This window comes from Dasypus novemcinctus, chromosome 7 (assembly GCF_030445035.2).
Source record: "Dasypus novemcinctus isolate mDasNov1 chromosome 7, mDasNov1.1.hap2, whole genome shotgun sequence".
NCBI classification, from domain to species: Eukaryota; Metazoa; Chordata; class Mammalia; order Cingulata; family Dasypodidae; genus Dasypus; species Dasypus novemcinctus.
The window spans coordinates 86,106,472-86,128,527 of NC_080679.1; the positions used below are offsets into that span (position 1 = coordinate 86,106,472).

Genomic DNA, 22,056 nt, shown 5'->3' on the forward strand with positions numbered 1-22,056 from the left:
ACAAAATACAAAAAATAACCTCCTGAGAACTCTGAAGCATAAACCAAGGCAGGCATGTTTAGGTAGGAGTCAAACATTGTATAAAATATTTAAATAAGTAATGGCTAAAAACTTTCCACACTTGGGGGAAAGACATGAATTTATAGAATCATGAAGTTTTAACAAGCCCCCAAGAGGAAAAATTCAAAAGAAACTGTGACTAGTCACAACAAAAACTGCTGAAAACTGAAGGCAAAGAAAAAAGTTGAAATCAATTAGAATAAAATGACACATTACTTTTGGGGGAAGAATAATTAGAAAAACTGTGGGTATCTCATTGGAAGCCATGGAGTATAAAGGAAAGTAAAACAATAGTTTTAAAGAGCTGAAAGAAAATACACATTGATCCAGAGTTCTATATCCAGCAAAAATGTCCTTCAGGAATTAAGGCACATGAATTCATTTTCTTTTTTTGAATTTTCTTTTTAAAGAAGTTTTAGATTCTGTAAATGATACATCAAAAATACAGGATACCATATACCATATACCACACCCCAACCCCTGCCACACTTTTCCCCATTAAGAAATCTTCATTAGTATTTTACATTTGTTACAATTTATGAACACATGTTGAAGAATTGCTACTAACCATTGTCAATAATTTACATTATAGTTTACACTTTGTACTGCACATTTTTATAGGTTTTGACAAAAGGTGTGATGGTCTATATCTGTCATTGTAATGTCATATAGAAAAAATCCAATGTCCCCAAAATTCCCCATTTTACACTTATTCTTCCCTCTCTCTCCCTTCAGAATCTTGGTGACAACTGTCTTTACATCAATGTTACAAGATCTTCCATTGCTAGAATAATAATGACTTCTTTAGTTTATAGTTGCATTCCCCCCCTTATGTTCATTTATTCCTCAATCTTAAGGATTTCAGCATGGTGATGCCCACTCTGCTTCCATTTGAGAGGGGGCTTGGGACCTATGGGGCAGATGGATGGAACTGTCTTATTTGCTGTTGTAGATACTCTGTTTTGGGGGATGGGCATTGCGCATCACCATCATTTTGTTAGTTGTCCTAGGCAAGTCTGATGAACTGAAGAGTAGATGTTGCAAACACTGCTGAGGCGGCAGACTTGGCCCAGTGGTTAGGGCGTCCGTCTACCACATGGGAGGTCCGCAGTTTAAACCCTGGGCCTCCTTGACCCGTGTGGAGCTGGCCCATGCACAGTGCTGATGCGCACAAGGAGGGTCCTGCCATGCAGAGTGTCCCCCACGTAGGGGAGCCCCACGTGCAAGGAGTGCCCCTGTAAGGAGAGCCACCCAGCATGAAATAAAGTGCAGCCTGCCTAAGAATGGCACCGCCCACATGGAGAACTGACACAAGATGATGCAACAAAAAGAAACACAGATTCCCATGCCACTGACAACAACAGAAGTGGATAAAGAGCACGCAGCAAATAGACACAGAGAACAGATAACCAGGGTGGGAAGGGAAAGGGAAATAAATAAATAAATAAATAAATAATAAATCTTAAAAAAAAAAAAAACAACACTGCTGAGATTTAGGGTTCACCTGGCATATGAACAGACCAAAGATTTAAGTCTCTTGTACATATATTTAATGAGTGTAGTGTTAATTATAAGTTCAAACAAAAGAGGCAGAAAATCATGTATAGGGATATTATAAATGAGTCTAACTCTGTTACATTGAGTAATATATATTACAAGGTTAGAATCACTGACAAGATACTGAATTCCTGAGATTGTATGCCCTGCCTATAGTGTCTAGATGTTTCTAGAGTCATCAGGAGCACCTCTGCTTGAGGCACTGTTTACTGTGGCAGTCAATGAGATTCTCTTGAGAAGTGGATAAATGTAACCTTTAGAATGAACTTATGACTCACTTTGAAATCTCTTAGCCATAAAAACTCCTTTGTATCTAATATATCTCCCTTTTGGTCAAGGACTTTTTCCAAATGCATCACCAATTGGTGCTGGGTAATAATCCCTCAGTGCCAGGGAAGCTCATCACTGGTAGTCATGTCGCATTTTGGGGAGAAGGTAGTGAGTTCATATGCTGAGTTTGTCTGAGGCCTGTGCTCACTTCAGCAGCACATATAGTAAAAACTGGAATGATACAGAGAAGATTAATATGGCCCCTGCACAAAAGATGACTTGCAAAGAGAAAGGCCACAAGCAACAAGGATGCTTTCATGAGGAAACTTTTAGGCACTATGTAATACTAGGCTGTTTTAATTTCACAAGCACAAGGTTCGTAAGTACAACTATCAGTGTTAAAGGCCTGGTGTATTGGTCTGTCCTCCTTTGCCAGGTCCTGCCTGTGTACTTGGAATTTTTGCCACTCTTTTAGAGAATGCAGCAGGACCTCTCAGAAGGGAAATTCAATATTCTTTTGGTTATTGTGTGGTTCTCTATCCACAGAGACTACATTTCATGACCACTTGAGCATATTCATATTCCATAAAGGTCCAACCCTTCCCACACATCCCCCTGTAACCAACACCCCATACCACTGATCCTCCCCTGCAACAGCCACAACCCTTCTGCAATCCGAAACCTCCCCCAAAATAAAGACAAAAAATAAATGAATAAAAATAAAAAAGAATAAAATAATAATTTTAAAATACAAAATAAAACATTTAAAAATGTCATTTGTCTTTCATCCCCATAAGATGTTATCTTTTATGTACGGTGACATTTTCTTCTGTATGTTCCCTCAGTGTCTTATCTTTTTCACTTTATTTTCACAGATGCTTTAGGTTAAATAGAAAAGTCACATAGAAAACATAGGGGAAACCCCTATATCCCAAATCCTCCTCTTTTCACAATTTCTCCTATTTATAATGTCTTATATGAGTATGGTACATTTGTTGCAATTGATGAACCAATTGAAGAATTGCTACAAACCATGGTCAGTGGTTTACATTATGGATTACATTTTGTACCACACACTTTTATAGGTTTTGGAAAAATTTAAAATGGCCTGAATCCATCATTGTATAATAATGCAGAACCATTTCAATGCCCTAAAAATGCCTTATGTTCCATCTATTCTATTCTTCCCTCCCCATCTCCTTGGAATGCATGGTAACCTAAATTTCAATTTTTGAAGAATAAGGTTCATATTTACATGCATTAATATTGAAGGTTTGACATATTGGTCCATTTTCTTTTATTAGGCACTGTCTATGTTCTCAAGAGATTTTTGCTTCTATAATTGAGAAAATAGCAGGATTTCCCAGGATGGGAGCTTAATATTATGTTATTTTTTGTGTGGGTTTCCACCTATTGAGAAAACACACTATGACAAGATGTACATGTTCATATTGCATAGAAGCATGCCCCAGGTGTGCCCTATCCCACTACCCTCCACCACCAGCACTGAGCACCAGTGACCCTCCCCTGTCATATTTGCTAAAAGAACATTTCCATCATTGTAGTTTAAACCATAGAACTACAAATCCCCAGAGTTCACCTGTTCCTTCCTCCAGCCCTCCTCCAGTTCCATGGATAGTCCAGCCTAACTTCCCCACCCTACTCCCTCTCACATTCCAGCACCAACATCACCCCCATCCGCTGCCCAACCACCCCCTTCCACCTTAATATGGGTCTTGCCCATATTGAGCATCTGCTCACCTTACTCTACTCCCTTTCTGTCTCCTGATAACCTAATACAGATGCTAGATCTGTCTGCTCACTTTGCTTAAGTCATATCAGTGAGGTCATGAAATATTTGTATTTCAGCCACTGGCTTACTTCACTCAACATAAGGTCTTCAATATTCATTCATGTTGTCCTATGTGTTACTGTTGCACTCCTTGTTACAACTGAGTAATATTCCAATATATGTGTATATCACAATTTGTTTATCCATTCTTCTGTTGTTGGTAATTTGGGTTTCTTCCAACTTTTGGCAATAGTGTATAATGCTGCTATGAACATTGGTGTACATATATCTGTTCGTGTCACTGCTTTCAATTTTTCTGGGTATATACCCAGTAAGGGGATTGTTAGATGATACAGCAGTTCTATAGTTAGCTTCCTGAGGGACCACCAAACTGTCCTTCACAAAGGCTGCACCATTCTACATTCCCACCAGCAATGGATGAGTGTTCCCTGTTGTCCCCCACATCTGCTCCAACTTTTGCAAATCTCTGGGTTGTTTTTTTTTTTTTTAATAGCTGCCAGTCTAGTAGGTGTAAGATGATATCTCATTGTAGTTTTGATTTGCATTTCCCTAATAGCTAATAATTTAAGCATCTTTTCATGTGCTTTTATCCATTTATAATTCTTTTGAAAAGTGTCTGTTCAAATCTCTTGCCCATTTTTCAAAAATGGGCTGTTTGTCTTTTTATTTTTGAGAAGTAGGATTTCTCTATATATCCTAGATGTTAGGTCTCTTCAGTTAAATGGTTACCAAACATTTTCTCCCATTGAGTAGGCTGCCTTTTTACTTTCTTGCCAAACTCCTTTGAAGCACAAAAGTTTTAAATTTTGAGGCAGTCCTATTTATCTCTTTTTTCTTTGGTTGCTTGTGCTTTGTGTGCAAAATTTATGAAAGCATTCCCTACTACAAGAGTTCATAAATGCTTCCCTACGTTTTCTTCTGGAAGTTTTATTGTCTTGGCTCTTATATTTAGATCTTTGATCCAACTTGAGTTAATTTTTTGTATAGGGCTTGAGATGGTGATCCTCTTTCATTCTTTTGGATATGGATATTCAGTTCTCTAAACACCATTTGTTGAAAAGACTATTCTGTCCCAGTTGAATGGGCTTGGTGGCCTTGTTGAATATCAGTTGGCCATATATGCAAGGATCTATATCAGAACTCTCCATTTGGTTCCAGTGGTCAGTAATGTCTATCTTTGTCCCAATACCATGTAGTTTTGACCACTGTAGCTTTGTAGTTTGCTTTCAAGCAAAGTAGTGTGATTCTTCCAATTTTGTTTTTCTTTTTCAACATGTTTTTGACTATTTTGAGCCCCTTGCTATTCCAAATAAATTTCATAATTAACTTTACTACTTCAGTAAAAAATGCTGTTGTAATTTTTATTGCGATTATGTTAAATCTGTAAATCAATTTGGGTAGGACAGACATCTTAATGATATTTAGTCTTCCAATCCATGAACTTGGAATATTCTTCCATTTATTTAGGTCTTCTTTGATTTCCTTTAACAATGTTGTATAATTTTCTGTGTATAAGTCCCTTACAGCTTTAGTTAAGTTTATTCCTACATGCTTGATTCTTTTAGTTGCTATTGTAAATGGAATTTTTTTCTAAATTTCTTCCTCAGATTGCTTATTATTGGTATACAGAAATGCTACTGATTTTTGTGCTTTGATCTTATATCCTGCCACTATACTTAACTCTTTTATCAGCTCCAGAAGCTTTGGTATGAAATTTTCAGGACTTGCTACATATAGGGTCATGTCATCTCAAATAGTGAGATTTTTACTTCTTCCTTTCCAATTTGGATGCCTTTTATTTCTTTTTCTTGCCTAAGTGCTCAAGAAAGTACTTCTAGCACAATGTTAAATAAGAACAGTGACAGTGGGCAGCCTTGTCTTTTTCCAGATCTTAGAGGGGAAGTCTTTAGCATTTCACCATTGAGTATAATGTTAGCTGTGGGTTTTTCATATATACCCTTAATTGTGTTGAGGAAATTTCCTTCTATTCTTATCTTTTGATCAAGAAAGAATGCTATATTTTGTTAAATCCTGTTTCTGCAACAATAGGGATAATCATGTGATTTTTTTCTATCAATTTGTTAATGTGATGTGTGTGTTACACTGATTTATTTTTCTTATATTAAACCATTCTTGCATACCAAGGAAAAAATCATTTGATCATGGTATATAAATCCTTTGATGTGTTGTAGGATATGATTAGCGAGTATTTTGTTGAGAATTTTAGCAACCGGATTCATTAGAAAGATTGGGCTGTAGTTTTCTTGTGGTGTCTTTATGTGACTTTGGTATTAGGGTGATGTAGGCATCATAGAATGAGTTAGGCAATGTTCCCTCCACTCCTGTTTTTTGGAAGAGTTTAAGCAGGATTGATGTTAGTTCTTTCTGGAATGATTGGTAGAATTCTCCTGTGAAGCCATCTGGTTCTGGGCTTTTCTTAGTTGGTAGGTATTTGATAACTAATTCAATCTAATTACTAGTGAGTTGTCTGTTGAGTTCAACAATTTCTTCCTTCTTTGATGTAGGCTGCTTGTGTATTTCTAGAAATTTGTCCATTTCATCTAAGTTATCCATCTTGTTGACATACAATTTTTCAAAGTATCTTCTTATGACACCCTTTATTTTGGTGGGATCAGTGGTGATATCCCCTCTCTCATCTTTTATTTTATGTATTTGCATCTTCTCTCTTTTCTTCTTTGTTAGTGTAGCTAAGGGTTTGTCAATTTTATTAATATTCTTAAAGAACCAGCTTTTGGTTTTGTTAATTTTTTTCTAGTGCTTTTTTGTTCTCAATTTCATTTAGTTCTGCTCTAATCTTTGTTATTTCCTTCTGTCTGCTTTCTTTGGGACTAGTTTGTTGTTTTCTTCCTTGTTCCTACAGGTGTGCAGTTACATCTTTGATTTTATCTCTTCTTTTTTTAATATAAGCATTTATGGCTATAAATTTCCTTCTCAGCACTGCTTTTGCTGTATCCTATAGGTTTTGAGATAGCCCCTCTCTTCTCCCTGGGACTGTTACAGTGCTGGCTTATTTTTTAAATTTTATTTGTTCCCCTCTGTTCTGCCTATCTTATCTCCCCTCCCTATTACACTTATCTCTCTCTGAGTTTGCTAGGCACTTGTCTCACATGTATTTGCCCTTCAGCTCCCCACGGATGGTCACTTGCAACCTCCACTTGCTGGGCTTGTTACAGCCAAGGTTCAAAGTATATTCAACTGGCTAAACTCACTAAAGAGAAACCACTCACTGCCCTCCTTCAGATTCCTTTCTCTCAGAGAGGGGGCCCATTTATCCCTTCTCAGCTGGCTTCAGTGAACCAGGGATTTTACTGAGGCTACTCACCTTGAGGGTCGATGATATATGCCATTCCCAGCCACAGGGGCAAGTAATCATTGTTTTTGTTTGGCCTCTTTGTTTCTCTGTCCCTCTCCCTCCTGGAGGATGTGCAGCACTCTCCTGGTCTGCAAATCCCCAAAGGAGCTCCTTTGAATAGATTTCTGCCCTTCCTCCATTGTTTTTGTGAGAGATGAGTCCTATCTAGCTACTCCAATGCCATCTTCCTGGTAGTGTAAATTTATTTTCATTGGAAGAAATCTAAGATAACCTATTGATAGTAGATCTTCTTTACAAAGAATTTTCAAAGGGATCTTCAAAGAAAAGTTCATTAGGCTGAGGGAAATGATACATGAAAGAAACTTGGATTTTCAGAATAAAAGAAGAAAAATAGAAATGGTAAATATATGATGAAAATAATATGGATGCCTATTGAAAACAAAAAATTAATATTGTCTGTTGGGGTTTTCAATGTATGTAGATGTAATGAATCTGGTTATTAAAAGGACAGTAGAGAGATTTTTAAAGGCACCTATACAATTGCAAGAATTTTATATTTTACATCGAGTGGTATAATAGGCTAGCAAATATTTAGGTACCTTTACAATAAAAACTACAAAACTTTGCTGAAAGGAATTACAGTCAAACTAAGCGAACAGAAAGTTATATCATATTTATGATTGCTAAGGTGGAGATATTTCTCAAATTTATCAATAGATTTAATAAAAATTTCAGCAAGCTTTTTTTGTAGAATTCGACAAATCAATTTTGAAATTTATGTGAAAATACAAATGAATTAGAATGACAAAAGAAATATTAAAAAAGAAAAATAGAGTAGGAGGACTTATCCTCTCTGATTTTAAGTCTTAAAATAGGAGTACAGTAATCAAGAAATGTGGTATTGATGCAAAGTAAATAAGTAGATCAATGGAACAAGAACTAGAACCACATATATGTAACTTAATTTAAATGTGGATGGCGTCACAAATTAAAAGGAAAAAATGTCCTAACAAATGGTGGTGGATGAACTGGATTTTAAAATGGAAAAAATGAACATCTACACTTACCCCACACCATACACAAAAGATAACTCAAAAAAGGATTCTCAATCTAAATATGAATCTAAAGCTGCAAATTATATCCATTACTCACATTACACTCCAAAATAAACTCAAACGGATCAAAGAAATTCTACAAGTACTGAAAGTAAACAAGCAAATTCCTTTAAAATCTCGGTTTGGAGAAACGCTTTTTAAAAGTGACTCAGTCCAAGATGCAATTAAGGAAAGAATTGATTGATTTCACTCCATTAAAAAAACACTTTTTGTCTAGCAAAATATGTCTTAAGTAGAGTCAAAGGACATGATAATTTGGAGAAACCATTAGCACAAATGAAACATTAATAATCCCAATATAAGAAGAATTTTTTAAATTTGAGGAAAGAAGACCAAAAGTTTTTTAGAAAATGGGCAAAAGATGTAATAGATATAAAATTCTGAAAAATGATATGAGCATGGTCATTAAATAAATATAAGAAAAAGAAATTTCATTTTAGTCAGCATATGAGAAATGCACGTTTACCTTTTCTTACCCAGGTTAAATTCAAAACTTCAAAGTTTAAGATCCTGAAAGCACATTTTGTTGGTGTAGTTGTGGGCAAATTTTCATTCACTGCTGGGGTGATTTGGCAATGTTTGATAAATTACACATGCATTTAAGCATGATCTATCAATCTTATTACCAGGAATTTATCCTGAATTTGTGCTTACATCCATATGAAAATACAAATATATGATGATATCTACATTTATTTAGCATATTTGTAATTTCACAGAATATTGAAAACTACCTAAAATGTCTAACCATAGATCTGTTGAATAAGCTATCCTACATATGCTGGATGGAATCTATGCAACTGTTTTTCAAAAAGAACTATCTCTTTGAAATATGCAAAAGAATCTAATAAAATGGTATATCGGGGTTCTCTGAACAACTCTTGAAACCTTTTTTGTAAGTTTGAAATTATGTTTTAAAATCATAAGATGAAAAAACACATTCTTAATTATCCATGAAATATAGATGTTGCCATAATATGTAATGTTCCTCACAATGTCTGTCATAACCAGTTAACAGTCTTATTTCTAACTAATCCACATAGCACATAATATTTTAACACACAGTATTGTGTGAGTACATTAGATTTCTCAGGCGATGGTCACTCTACCAAGGGTGTCATCTCCCCCTTCCATTTTTGGAAATCCTATCTATCTGGGAGATCCATCTCAAATAACATAACTTAGATCTTTTAGATACATTTAGTCAATGTTTCTTGAAAAAATAATTGAATGTGTAAATTTGTATGTGAAAAGGAATAATTTGGCTGGGCCAATCTTACATGTTTGTGCATCAATTGTCATACAATCCTATTCAGTACAATATTCATTGCCCATCAGTTACAATGCTTCTTTTTAAACAAAGATTACTTTTATTCTCAAATTCAGGCTTATATATTAGTAAAACATGCCATTAATATTTTTGCAAAGCTAGACTGGTTCTCAGAAAATTACCTTGGAAACCAAGTTCAAGACTATTAACATAGGATACACTTTGCCTTACTTAAGGAGATCAGCAATTTGTTGTTTACATAGGTTGCTTCAGGATTCTGTTTTAAACTTTTAATCATGGTACACCCTGAAGGATTACATATGCCTGGTAGCAAGCATGCTGAGTTTCTGAAATTTAATTTACTTCATTGCTTGTATGTTCAACACATACCATAGAATATATAAATTGAAAATCCAATTCTTCCATGCAGAACATAGGGGGCCTATCAATACTGAGGATTCTTTTCACTTAGATTTCTGTCCCTGCTGAAATCTTTGAGACAGTTGATCAATGGCTGTGTATCATTTGAAAATCCATTACAATCCCCAGGGAAGACAGCACTGCATTTTCCTTTTATAGGACAGGAAATATCTGAAAAACTTGCACCTATTCCCTTTGATTTCTTATATGAAGATGGGCTTATTAAGAAAATTTGGGGGAGGCGGACTTGGCCCAATGGATAGGGCATCCGCCTACCACAGGGAGGTCTGTGATTCAAACCCCAGGCCTCCTTGAAAGAAAGTGCAGCCTGCCCAAGAATGGCGGCTTACACACGGAGAGCTGACACAACAAGGTGACACAACAAAAAGAAACAGATTCAAGGTGCCGTTGATAAGGATAGAAGCAGTCACAGAAGAACACACAGTGAATGTACACAGAAAGCAGACATCAGGGGGGTTGGGGAGGGAAGGGGAAATAAATTTAATAAAAAACAGTAAAATCAATATTATTTATCTGTATTAACCAAAAAACATGGAAAGTATAGATAATGAAATCCTAAAATAATCTTAAAATCAATTTTAATCCATACCTTACTCAACCTTTTGCCAAAACCTTTGTGCATTTGAGAAGAAAATTGACAAATTTTGATCTCACTTCTCTTACCCTCCTCTTACAACTACAGGTACCCATTTGTTTGGCTGCAGCCCTCACCTCTCTGCCATCATTTTCTTGGCAATTTCATTGCATACATATTTATTTTTATATATGGCAGAGAAGTGTGATTGCAACAAAACAAATAGGTCCACTGTATACTAGATACAGATAATCAAAACTCAATAGTAAGTTCCTTCCATGAACTTATTAAATGGCCTACTCTGTGCTCAAGCAATTTTTCATGATACTGGTATATGTCAAAATTATCTCATGATCTCAATATATTAAGTTTGATATGGGGCATGGACATCTATCACTTTATCAAATTTTGCAGTTAATTATTATGGTGTAACTCAAAACTTAAGAGTCACTCTGTAAGGCAAGTGCAATGATCAGTAATAGCAAGATGACTCCTTACAAAAATTCCAAAAGGTTTGTCTACTCAACACATGTGCAGGATAAGGTAAGAACAGAACTCCAATCCTCTGATTTTATAAAAGCTATTACCAGACTAAACCAGGGATTTCTTGGGTTGGTTTAGTTTTAATACATTTTCAACTAATCATTTAATCCCATCAAGGTATTTAACTGTCTAACTTTGTTCTGTAGAGATCTGCTATGACTTTGGAAAATGTTATGAGAGGAAACCTATTTCTTTCCTTTTCTTTGTTTTTTCTCTCTCTAGCTTTGCAGTCCAAATTTTCTTTTTTTTTTAAAAGATTTATTTATTTATTTACTTCTCTCCCATCCCCCTAGTTGGTTGCTCTCTGTGTCCGTTCCCTGTGTGTTCTTCTGTTTCCACTTGGATGCTTATTAGCAGCACAGGGAATCTGTGTTTCTTTTTGTTGCGTCATCTTGTTGTGTCAGCTCTCCATCCTGGGTAGGCTGCACTTTTTTTCGCTCGTGCTGGGCCGCTCTCCTTATGGGGTGCACTCCTTGCACATGGGGCTCCCCTATGCGGGGGACACTGCTACATGACAGGGCACTCCTTGCGCTCATCAGCACTGCGCATGGGCCAGCTCCACACGGGTCAAGGAGGCCCAGGGTTTGAACTGCAGACCTCCCATGTGGTAGGTGGATGCCCTATCCATTGGGCCAAGTCCCCTTCCTGATTTTACTGTTTTTGATCTTAAGTAGATCCTAATATAGATTGATGAATCATAGAACCTTTCAGTGGGCAATAATTTCATAAATCATCTCAATCACTTCAGTTCCCAGAATTTGAACCTGCATTATTTTTTTACTTTCAAACAGTCTTCTTGTTTAATATCTACTACAAATGAATATGTCACAATATAGTGTAAGACTCATATCCTATGAAAAATGAGCATAATGTGAGTATGAAGTCTTCTTTATATTCTGTCCACCTTTATTTTTTTTATTTTTTTTATTTTTTATTTTTAAGATTTATTTATTTATTTAATTCCCCCCCTCCCCTGGTTGTCTGTTCTTGGTGTCTATTTGCTGCGTCTTCTTTCTTTGTCCGCTTCTGTTGTCGTCGTCAGCGGCACGGGAAGTGTGGGCGGCGCCATTCCTGGGCAGGCTGCACTTTCTTTCGTGCTGGGCGGCTTTCCTCACGGGCGCACTCCTTGCACGTGGGGCTCCCCTACATGGGCACTCCTTGCGCGCATCAGCACTGCGCATTGGCCAGCTCCACACGGGTCAAGGAGGCCTGGGGTTTGAACCGCGGACCTCCCATATGGTAGACAGACGCCCTAACCACTGGGCCAAAGTCCGTTTCCCCTGTCCACCTTTATAGAGCTTATAAAATGTCTCTAGTCTTGAGTCAACCAGTTGTGAAAAAGGGGGAGTCTGAAAACCAATTTGCAAACAGGGATATTGAAAAGAAGAAAGAAAAAAGGAGGAAAATAAAGGACTTTTAAGGAGGATTATCATACAGTAGAGAATAAATGTGTTTTATATTTCAGTTGGGAATCAAATGAAGAATGTGTTTTAAATCTCCTCAGGAAGAATTGACTGTAACTTCTACGTGCAGTTTTCCTAAGCTAAGTACATTATCCTGTGCACATGCTAGTGCTTCTTCTTGGAAGGCTCTTCTCCTCTTGCAAGACTTTCCTGACTTCATCCATCAAGCAGGGTTTTCCTTCTCAAGCCTCCTAATAGGGTGCAGTATAATTGTTCCTGTGCTTGGCTACTACATTTCCTCCCAGGTAGAGTTCACAGTTTATTTGCCTTTAAATCTCTTTCCTTATCACAGTGCCCCACACAAATATTTGTCCTTAATAAATGTTTGTTGAATGAATGCAAGTTAAATGAAACACACACACACAAAACACTCTTAATTAGGAAAGAAAAAGTCATAGAGCAAAAAATGTGATGCTGTCTTCTCTGGTCAGAATTTGAATATGTGAAGCCTCTGTTGCTTTCTTCAAACCTGTTCTCTCTCCTAAGGTTACAGGGGAGGCAAAGTGTCTGCTTTGGTTATACCTACTGCTATTTAAGCCTGAGCAAATAAATTGGTGCCATATTGTTTGCAATGATATTACATGCTGCAGTTCCTATGGAAGCAAATGGTATGAGCTGTAAAGGTTCAGCCCTATGTATCAGAGCAGCAATTTCATAGCCTGCAACCAGGAAGCACAAATAAATAAATGTTGGCCTTTCAGCAACAAAGAAGAGGTTAACTCCTTCTTCACAAGCTTCATCACAATAAAGAAAAGAAAATGTCCTGCTATTTTCATTAACCAGAGCTTCACAAAATTTAGTGCGTATGAGGCATCTGGGGTGTTTATATACCTAATTACCATGGGAATTGATTCCATAGGTGCTGGGAATGGCCCAAGAACCTGCATATTAATGAGTGTTCCTGTGAATCTAATAATGCAGTTGTCCCTCTAAAAAGTCGCTGCTTTATATTAGCTACAGGGCAATAAAGTTTTTTGCTGATTACATGACAGAATCCTGAAAACTTACTCCAACAGATAAGAGTGCTTTTTTTCCCCTAGAAATCTTTTCTTTCTATGAAATTAATTAAATAATATAGGAACTATTTATTTAATTCCTATTTTGTGCATGGTATAGACATACGATATGGTAGTTCAGAGCCTGTGTACTAGATTCCTGCTGTACCATTGGCTAACTGGGTATTTTTGGGAAATATACTTAAGTACTTTGCATTTCAATATTGCCCCTTTTTAAAGGCTGGTCTAATAAAGTTACTTACAGGGCTACTATAAGAATAAAGTGAGATTATGTACATAATGAGCTTAATACTCTGTTCTGTACTCAGGAAAAGTTAAGGAAAGATTAGCAATAATGGTGAGAATCTAACTTAAGAGTTTTGGAGAGTAGATAATATTTCGATAATGGTAACTGTAACATAAGAACAATAGGAAAAATGTAAAAAATTTAAATATAACTTTAATATTTTTAATTTAATATATAATATATATAATATATTATATTTTATTTAATATATTTTAATTTAGTATTTATATACTTAGATTATTTATTGCATAGTATACAGCAGTCATTTCTATAACACAAGTAAAGATAAAGGTTTGTGGAGGACCAAAAGAAAGAAACAGTATATGCTTCTGTGGAGTAGAGCCCAGGGTGACATTTCATTTGGGCCTTGAAGGATCCTAACCTATGAACACATGGAGAAGGCTTCCCTCACTGAAGAAATCTTGAACAAGTGTTTGGAAGCATCAAAGCACTGAGTGAAGATGGATGAAAGAGTGGTTCTATTACTCTTGATTAAGGGAAGTAATGGGGAATAAGATTGAAATGTTACATGAGTTGAGGAACTAGCAAGTGAAGACCTGTGTGTGTTTGATGGCTTTTCCCACACAGGTATGTCTAACATAAACAGAGCAGCAGACACTTTTATTTCCAGCTTGGGAAGCAGTCCCAGAAATGGTAACTGGGATGTCAATATCACTGCCTTTTCAAAATGTAATGAGTCAATTGGTGCTTAGAAAAAAGATTTCTATTAGTCACAGATAAATATTCAAAGAAGCCTGTCACAGGACTGTAACAGAAGGGGGCAAGCAGCCTGTTCATGTCTTTTTCTAAGGGGAACACCAAGAAAATGACCATTTAGAATTAAAGAGAATTAACCCAACAGTCTTTGGTAATAAGTGCTGTGATCTAAGTAAGGAGCACCTGAGTCTGATCTAGCATTAACCTTTTCTATAGTTGGGGATCAAGTATACAACACTAAGGTCATTTTCCTTCCAGAATTGTGATTTCAGCCTAATGAAAAGAAAATCATTACGTGGAAATGCCTTAAGATCTTCCATTATGACAGCAAGTAAGAGATTAAGAGGTGCTGTTATTAGTGAAGCAATATTAAATCAATAACATGCTTTAGATTTAAGTGAAAAATATGTGGTATATTATCTTAACCCCAGCAGAACTGAAAGGATTGAAGTGGAGTTTTTGATTCTTGCAAAGAAGTAATTATATTTCAAATCCATATTTTATCCTTCAAATGTCTTTTGAGTTTCAAGTTAATAGAAGATACAACTGTACTTACAATGAAGATTTTCTAATTATATAAAGTGTTTGGAGATTTCTTTTCTTTCAGGAAAGTTATATAATGAAAATATATTTGGGAAGCTGAGTTCAGATGTTGCAAAATATTCCAGAGAAGCTTGGCTGTTTCTTTCTACATTAAAAATTCCTGTACTAAAAATATAGACATACAAAGATATATTTATATAGAGATAGATTCTTAAAGCATATATATGTTTAAAATGTGTGCTTTTTTAAAAAAACAAGCTAAATATTCACAGGATTCCACTGAGAGACTTTTCATTAATATATATGTTAATGTGGTATGGGAAGAAAATCTGACCTCATTAAGAATCTAGAATTATTCATGCTATGGCTATACCAAAAATAGGATGATATCCAGGATGCTTTATTGATTCCATTACCCTAGACAATTTCTACCGTTGAAAGGAATGAGCTGGCCACCCCTGAAGTGTCAGCTACATTATTGCTACTGACGATAATATCGACACACCAAATTTGTCAGATGACTTCCAGAATTCACATGACCGCCTTTAGCTCTGAAAAGTCCATTGAGTCATATACTGGATAAAATCAGTGGCTCTTCTAATAATGCATCTTTCATACTCTCAAAATGTAAACAGCAATTACTGACAGCATCATCAGAATGACAAAATGCCAATACAATTTCACCATGAAGGTGCCACATAAAATAGATACCCAATTTACCTATGCAAAAATTACCAACAGAAAAAGCAGGCATTAGGTTGAGTCTAAAGAAAAATGTTAGTGTGAACCTGGGGACAAATGGAGAGGTAATATCTGTAAATATCTAACTCAATGTTTAGTATGAGAGAATGAGAGGTATGGTAAATTGAATTATGTACCTCAGTTTTGACATGTTCTTAAACTTGATCTGCATTCCTGTGGGTGTTGCCCAAGACAGTTTTTTTACTCTCTTGAGCAAACAGCCAGTCCTACTCCTTATGAACCCCTACCTGTTCCCTCCCCATAACTACACTGAAACCAATCCTGCAGCTCTAAGCTGCAGAGAAAAACACAGACTGCAGAATAAAAGGGGGGAAAAGATCATTTCAGACTCTAACTATTTTAAATACCAACCTCTCCCCAACTCTACCATCCCTTTCTCTTTCACCCCAGCTCTTATGCTACCCAGGCACATGAGAGACTCTTAACTTAGCAGTTCCTTATTGCCCTCTTCCCCTCCCACAACTCTTACAGACTCTGGGTCACCTAATCACTGAAAAGGAAAACGTTTGGAGTGAAGTTGTCCTAATTGCACCCCAGTAAATCATTCACCCATTCCAGTAAACAACACTCTTAACTATCTTCCAGCACTTTTCCTCCAATCCACTTCCAGCCTTTAAAAAGCTTGCTTTCTCCTTGTTAGTTGTCCTGGGTGTCAAGTCTCTTGGATGTACATCTACCAACTCCAGCACCAACTATAGGTTCAAATAGAAGGGACAGATGAGGCTTGTGTAGAGAAGTCACATCTGAGTCCAACTCTGTCTCACTCGGGAGCACAAACTCTGAAGTAGGGCCCACTGGTGAGGCAACAAACTCCAGAGATATCTGCCATTACTGTAGGACCTGGGTATACCCAGACCCCTCAGGAGCCCCACTCTTCGGGGTGGTATCTATTTTGGCAATCTATGAGCTTCTGCTGAGACGTGCATAATTGTTACCTCTGGGATTACCTCCTGACTCATTTTTAAGTCTCTTAGCCATATAAACTCATTTGTCTTTACCTTTTCCCCCTTTTATTCCAGGTCTTTTTCCAGTTGCATTGCTTGTTGTTGTTTGGTAATAATCCCTCAGTGCCAGGGAGGCTCATCCCTGGGAGTCATGTCCCATGCTTGGGGAAAGGTAATGCATTTATATGCTGAGTTTTGCTTTGAGAGAAGCCACATTTGAGCAATATGGAGGCACTCAGGAGATAATTCTTACCACACTCAGCTAAGTTGCAATTTTAAGAGCAAAGGATCATAAACATAATTGTCAATTTCAACAGCCCATCAATGGACTATCCTTCTTCACTAGGCATTGCCCTACATTTGGGGAATTGTTGCTGTCCCATTAGAGAATGTGGCAGAGCTTCCTAGGAGGTGAGGATGGACAACCACCATACCAAGGAACTGAGAGAGTCTACAAATGCAAGCAAGAAAGCCCCATCCAACAGTCATATGGGATTGAGGCCCCCTCTCAATTAGAGGTGGAGTGGGCATCACCATCCCAGAATCCTCAGGACTGGGGAATAAAATATGGCCTAAAGTGAACTTACTGGTATTCTACTATAGAATTATTGTGATCTTAGCAATGCAAGAAATTAAATCATTGATGTGGAGATAGCGAGTGGCCACTGGAGGTGCTGAAGGGTGGAAGAGGGAAAGAGGTGTAATATGGGGGCATTTTGCGGACTTGGAATTGTCCCAAATGACACGGTAACAACAGATACAGGCCATTACATACCCTGCCATAACCTACAGACTTGAGTGGGAGAGAGTGTAAACTACAGTGTAAACTATAATCCATGCTTAGTGGTCATGCTCCAAATGTTTTCATCAATTACAATGAATGTACCACACTAATGAAAGAAGTTGTTAATGTGACGAAGGGTGGGAGGTATGAGGAGTGGGGCATATGGGAATCCCTTATATGTTTTGTGTGTAACATTTTGTGTAATCTAAGTATCTTTTTAAAAAATAAGAAATCTATTTTTTAAAAGCCTGCTGTCCTTTGTTTCAATGGAGTTGAGTTCTATTCTATCTCTTTTCCTATTAGCAGCACCTGAATAAGGACTCCTTGCCTGTTTCACTATGTCCTGTGTAGTTTTTTCTTCGGCAGTGTGAACCCATTGTAAACATATTATTTTTAGTTAAGGTGTGGTCCAACTGATTGAGGTTAGGTCTTAATCTGGATTACATGAGTCCTTTATAAGCAGAAAAAATTAAGATATGGACAGAGAAAGCCATGGGGAGGAGCTGGAAAATGGAAGTCAGTGGAACCCAGAAGAGAGAGGAGAGGATATCTTCTTGTGACGGGAAAGCCAAGGATCCCAAGGATTGTCAGCCAGTTAGAATGCAAGCCTTTTAGCTTCAAACCATGAGCCAATAAATTCCCATTATTAAACCAACCTATTGTGTGGTATTTGTCTCAGCAGGCAGGCAAAACTAAGACAAAGGGTATAGCGAACATCTTGGAAAAGACAGACTCCAAATGAACCTCTGAGCTTTGGTTTCAATTATTTAATGAATTTCATGACCTTATCCTTGTCAATGTTTATGTACAGAACAGGCTTGTGATGTTAAGTAGCCAGGCTGCCTACAAAGTAGAAATATTAAAAACTGAATCACTATTTATATTCTAGAATATTAATGAATGAAGACTTCTTTTTATGAGAAAATGTTATGTTCAGAAGTGATCACAAATTTTTCTTATTTTAATTGATAGAACTTACTGCCTGTAGAAACATCTGCTTCTTTAAAATAAGCCTAGGAAAATCTCAATCTTTTTAAAATATAATATCTATTTCTGGTCTGATAGCAAAACATCATGCATTTGACTAGCTTTTCCCAATGAATAAATTTCTTTTTAAAGCAAATGTGCATGCTTTGGGGCTCTGAACAAACTGATGTTATTGTGTTTCTTTATTTCTCCCAGAGTATAAACCTCAAAGCTTGTGGGCAGACCTAAAACGGTTATATAGTAATCATATACCAACTTTTGAAATTTTATTGTTTTACTCTGTATGTGTACATGCTCTATTTATCGAAAGTATATAGCTTCCAGGGGGAAATAATTCATTATAGTCTAGAACATTTCAGTTCAGTTCAACAAAGTTTTGCTACATACCTTTATGTGTCAATAATGGTTTCCTTGCATTTCCTTGCATGTCTAGAACATTTCAGTTCAGTTCAACAAAGGTTTGCTACATACCTTTTATGTGTCAAGAATGGTTTCCTTGCATTTCTGTTGCTAGGTAGAGATCAAAAGTTTTAAGCGAAGAATTCATTTGGAAGCTGTTTGGAAGATGAATTTGAAGCAATGACCCCCAATATGAGGGATAGGCTATGGTCCAGGCTAGAAATGTCCTGTTTTACACAGGCTGTGACTATGATGATGAAAAAAGAAATAGAAAAGAAAGTAAATAAATTGGCTTTGTCTGGTAATCATTTGGCTGTAGAGAATAGAGAAAAGGGAAGGAAAGAAAGAAAGGAGGTGAGGATGATTCTTAGGTTGTTGGGATAGGTTGGAATGGTTAATGGCATCCCCAGATAAGACAGAGAATATAGGATAAGGTATTGATTGGAGGCAGAGAAAAATGATGAAGTAAGCTATTCATACTATAATTTGGAGGTAATCAAGGCATGCAAATCTCTGACAGAGATTAGAAAGTCTGAAAGCCTAGGTTGTTTCAGAGTTGGATCTAGAAATTTGGTCTCTGATCAGTAAATGCTAGTAGAGTGGAGGAATTCATAGCAAGAGAGCATGAGGCAAAAGAATAAAAATAGTTTAGGAGTAAAACTTTGGAAAAAATGTCCATGTTTAAGACATGGAGACTAAAGGAAAACCCAGTGGGATAGTTCTGCAAATTAGAAGGACCAAAAGAATATAGTTTCACTTAAGCTAAGGAGTTTTATGAATAACTAATCTAATTTTTCACCTAGAATGTCAGCTCCATGAGAGCAAGTCACTTGCCTGACTTGTCCACTACTCTCTCCCTAACACTGGAAAAAAATTCCTGAACCATAATGGACACTCAATATAAAATATACCACAGAGGTTCATTCAAAAACGCTAAAACATTACTACTGGATTTGACCATGATGAGGTAATTGAGAACCTTGGCAAAAGAAATTTGGAGAACTCAAAGAATAAGAGAAGGTGAAGAATTACAAACAGTGTAAGGAATGGATTCTTTTTTAAAAATTATGTAAGGCAAGAGGAAGGCATTTGTTAAGATCGGAAAACCAAAGCTTTGAGAGACAGAAGGTATTTAACAAAAGGGAAAAGTCTTGAAAATCTAAGCACATAAAGGATTGGAGTTATCATTCTAAGATGGAGTCCAGAAAAGAACTCTATCATGAGATTGTACTTTCTTGATAAAAAGCACACTTTCTCACTCAGTTGTTTTCTTACTTTATGCACTGACATGAAGTAAATCCTCAAACTGGGTGTGCTGGCTGAATCAACTACACCTAACCTAACTTTACTCGAAGGTGAAACCTGAAACAGGAGCTAGGCTCACACTTGAAGGAAAAATGATTAGAAATGATCAAATGGGTATTAACAGTCTCTGCAGATGGAGGCGTAATTATTAGTCCTGGGATTCTGAGAGATAGTGTGAAACCAGTGTTTCTTGTTATGTGATGAATTCTCACTCATCTGGAGACCAAATTTGTTATACAGCATGCGAATTTTTTGTAAGATTCAAGAGATTGAATCAGATATTAAAATGTTTGATATTGTGAAATACATATTTTAGAGCCACTTTTTATCCCAAGGTAAAGGTTGTCCCTGTGGATACATTTCAATTACTTTCATGTTTTCCTGTGTATTGGAAAATAACAGTATTATTTATTTCAAACTTGGAATTTTATTCTGTTCTATTTCATCTTCCCCTCCTTTGTCCCTTCTTCCCTCTCTTCTTTCCATTTTTCTTTTCTGCTTTCTTTTAAAATTGATATGTGTGGAAGCTGGATGTTTCTGTGATTATTTTCCTGCTTTGTTTTTTGTTTTTCCCTTACTGCTACAATCTAGTACACAGTATTTGGATGCGTTCTTCACTATTTGTAGTGCTTTGCCAATAAATTAGATTGTTATATAAGTTACTGCTACTCTGCAGATTGTGAGCATTTGGAGTTCTGTCTTTGACAGTTGCAGATATTGGGAGCTGTTTTATCTAGACTTACAGGATGTCTCAGTGGATCTTTAATCTGATGTAATTTGTGCCAAAATAACCTGGTGCCACGCATGTACAATATGTCTGTGCTAAAAATTGCCACAAAAAAATTTGGATGAGTAACCTCACAGGCAAAGAACTGGGATCTGCTATTTTAAAACAGAACTAATATGATTGTGTTTGTTGTTTTCAAACAGTAAAGAGTATATTATGACTAAATATGCTGAATTGCTCAACATGCCCTGCATAAAATGTGTTATGTTAGGTCTCCTATAGAAAATGCCAGTTTATTTTTCTCCATGGCCAAGGCAGTAGAACTCCTTATTGCCTGTTTGAAAGCTCATTTATGATGAGAAGCTATGTCATCTCCTAAAAATATTTTTTTACCAAAAAATAATTCTGTGATATAATTAGCTTTAGAATCAGCTACAAAGACCAAATAATTAGCTAGAAAAAGGCAAAAAAAGGGCAGGACCTGCCTTGGGTTACTGATTCTCAACTTTCATGTGCTAAAAACACTGGGAGGCTTATTAAAATTGCTTTTACATAGACTCAGTCTCAGACCTACTGAAAAAAAAAAAAGAATCTCTGAATGTGGGGGCTTAAATAGGGAATTTTAACAATTGTTCCGGGTGAATCTGATATAGGTATCCCAGGCTACACTTCTATATATACTGCATCTAGGCAAATGGTTAGAACTAAGATTCAATACCAGATTTTTTAAAAACTTAATTGTTTTTTATTTTATTCTTTCAGCATCTATTCATATAAGAGGGTGATGTGATATTATATATATAGACATTCATGAGTCTAGAATCCTAGAGAGTAAAGCTCTAGAAAAGGGGAAGGGCTGTGCTGCCCACTTTGGTCAGAAACACATGATACAGTATCTGTACTCAACAAGCAAAGCACCTATTGGAGGCAAGTGATCAGTGAATTGAGAGGATGTAAGTCACTCTCTGAGCAGGCAAATTTGATATCTGAATTATCTTGGGGAAGTGACCTATTTTTCTGCATTACCTTGTCAATGGAGACCTGACCTAAATCTGCCCTCACTGCATGTAAACCAAGTATGATGAGTGATCAGATAAATCCAAATGGTCTAGAGTTCTTTTAGAACATTGTGTTTGTCTTTCATTA

General features: G+C 36.5%; 1 non-coding gene across 1 annotated transcript; it reads left to right on the forward strand.

Moving 5' to 3' along the window:
- Window positions 1-2,087: 2,087 nt before the first annotated feature.
- Window positions 2,088-2,193, forward strand: LOC111765578 (U6 spliceosomal RNA). Its single transcript, XR_002797879.1, has one exon. It is a non-coding gene; the product is annotated as a U6 spliceosomal RNA (small nuclear RNA).
- Window positions 2,194-22,056: the final 19,863 nt, after the last annotated feature.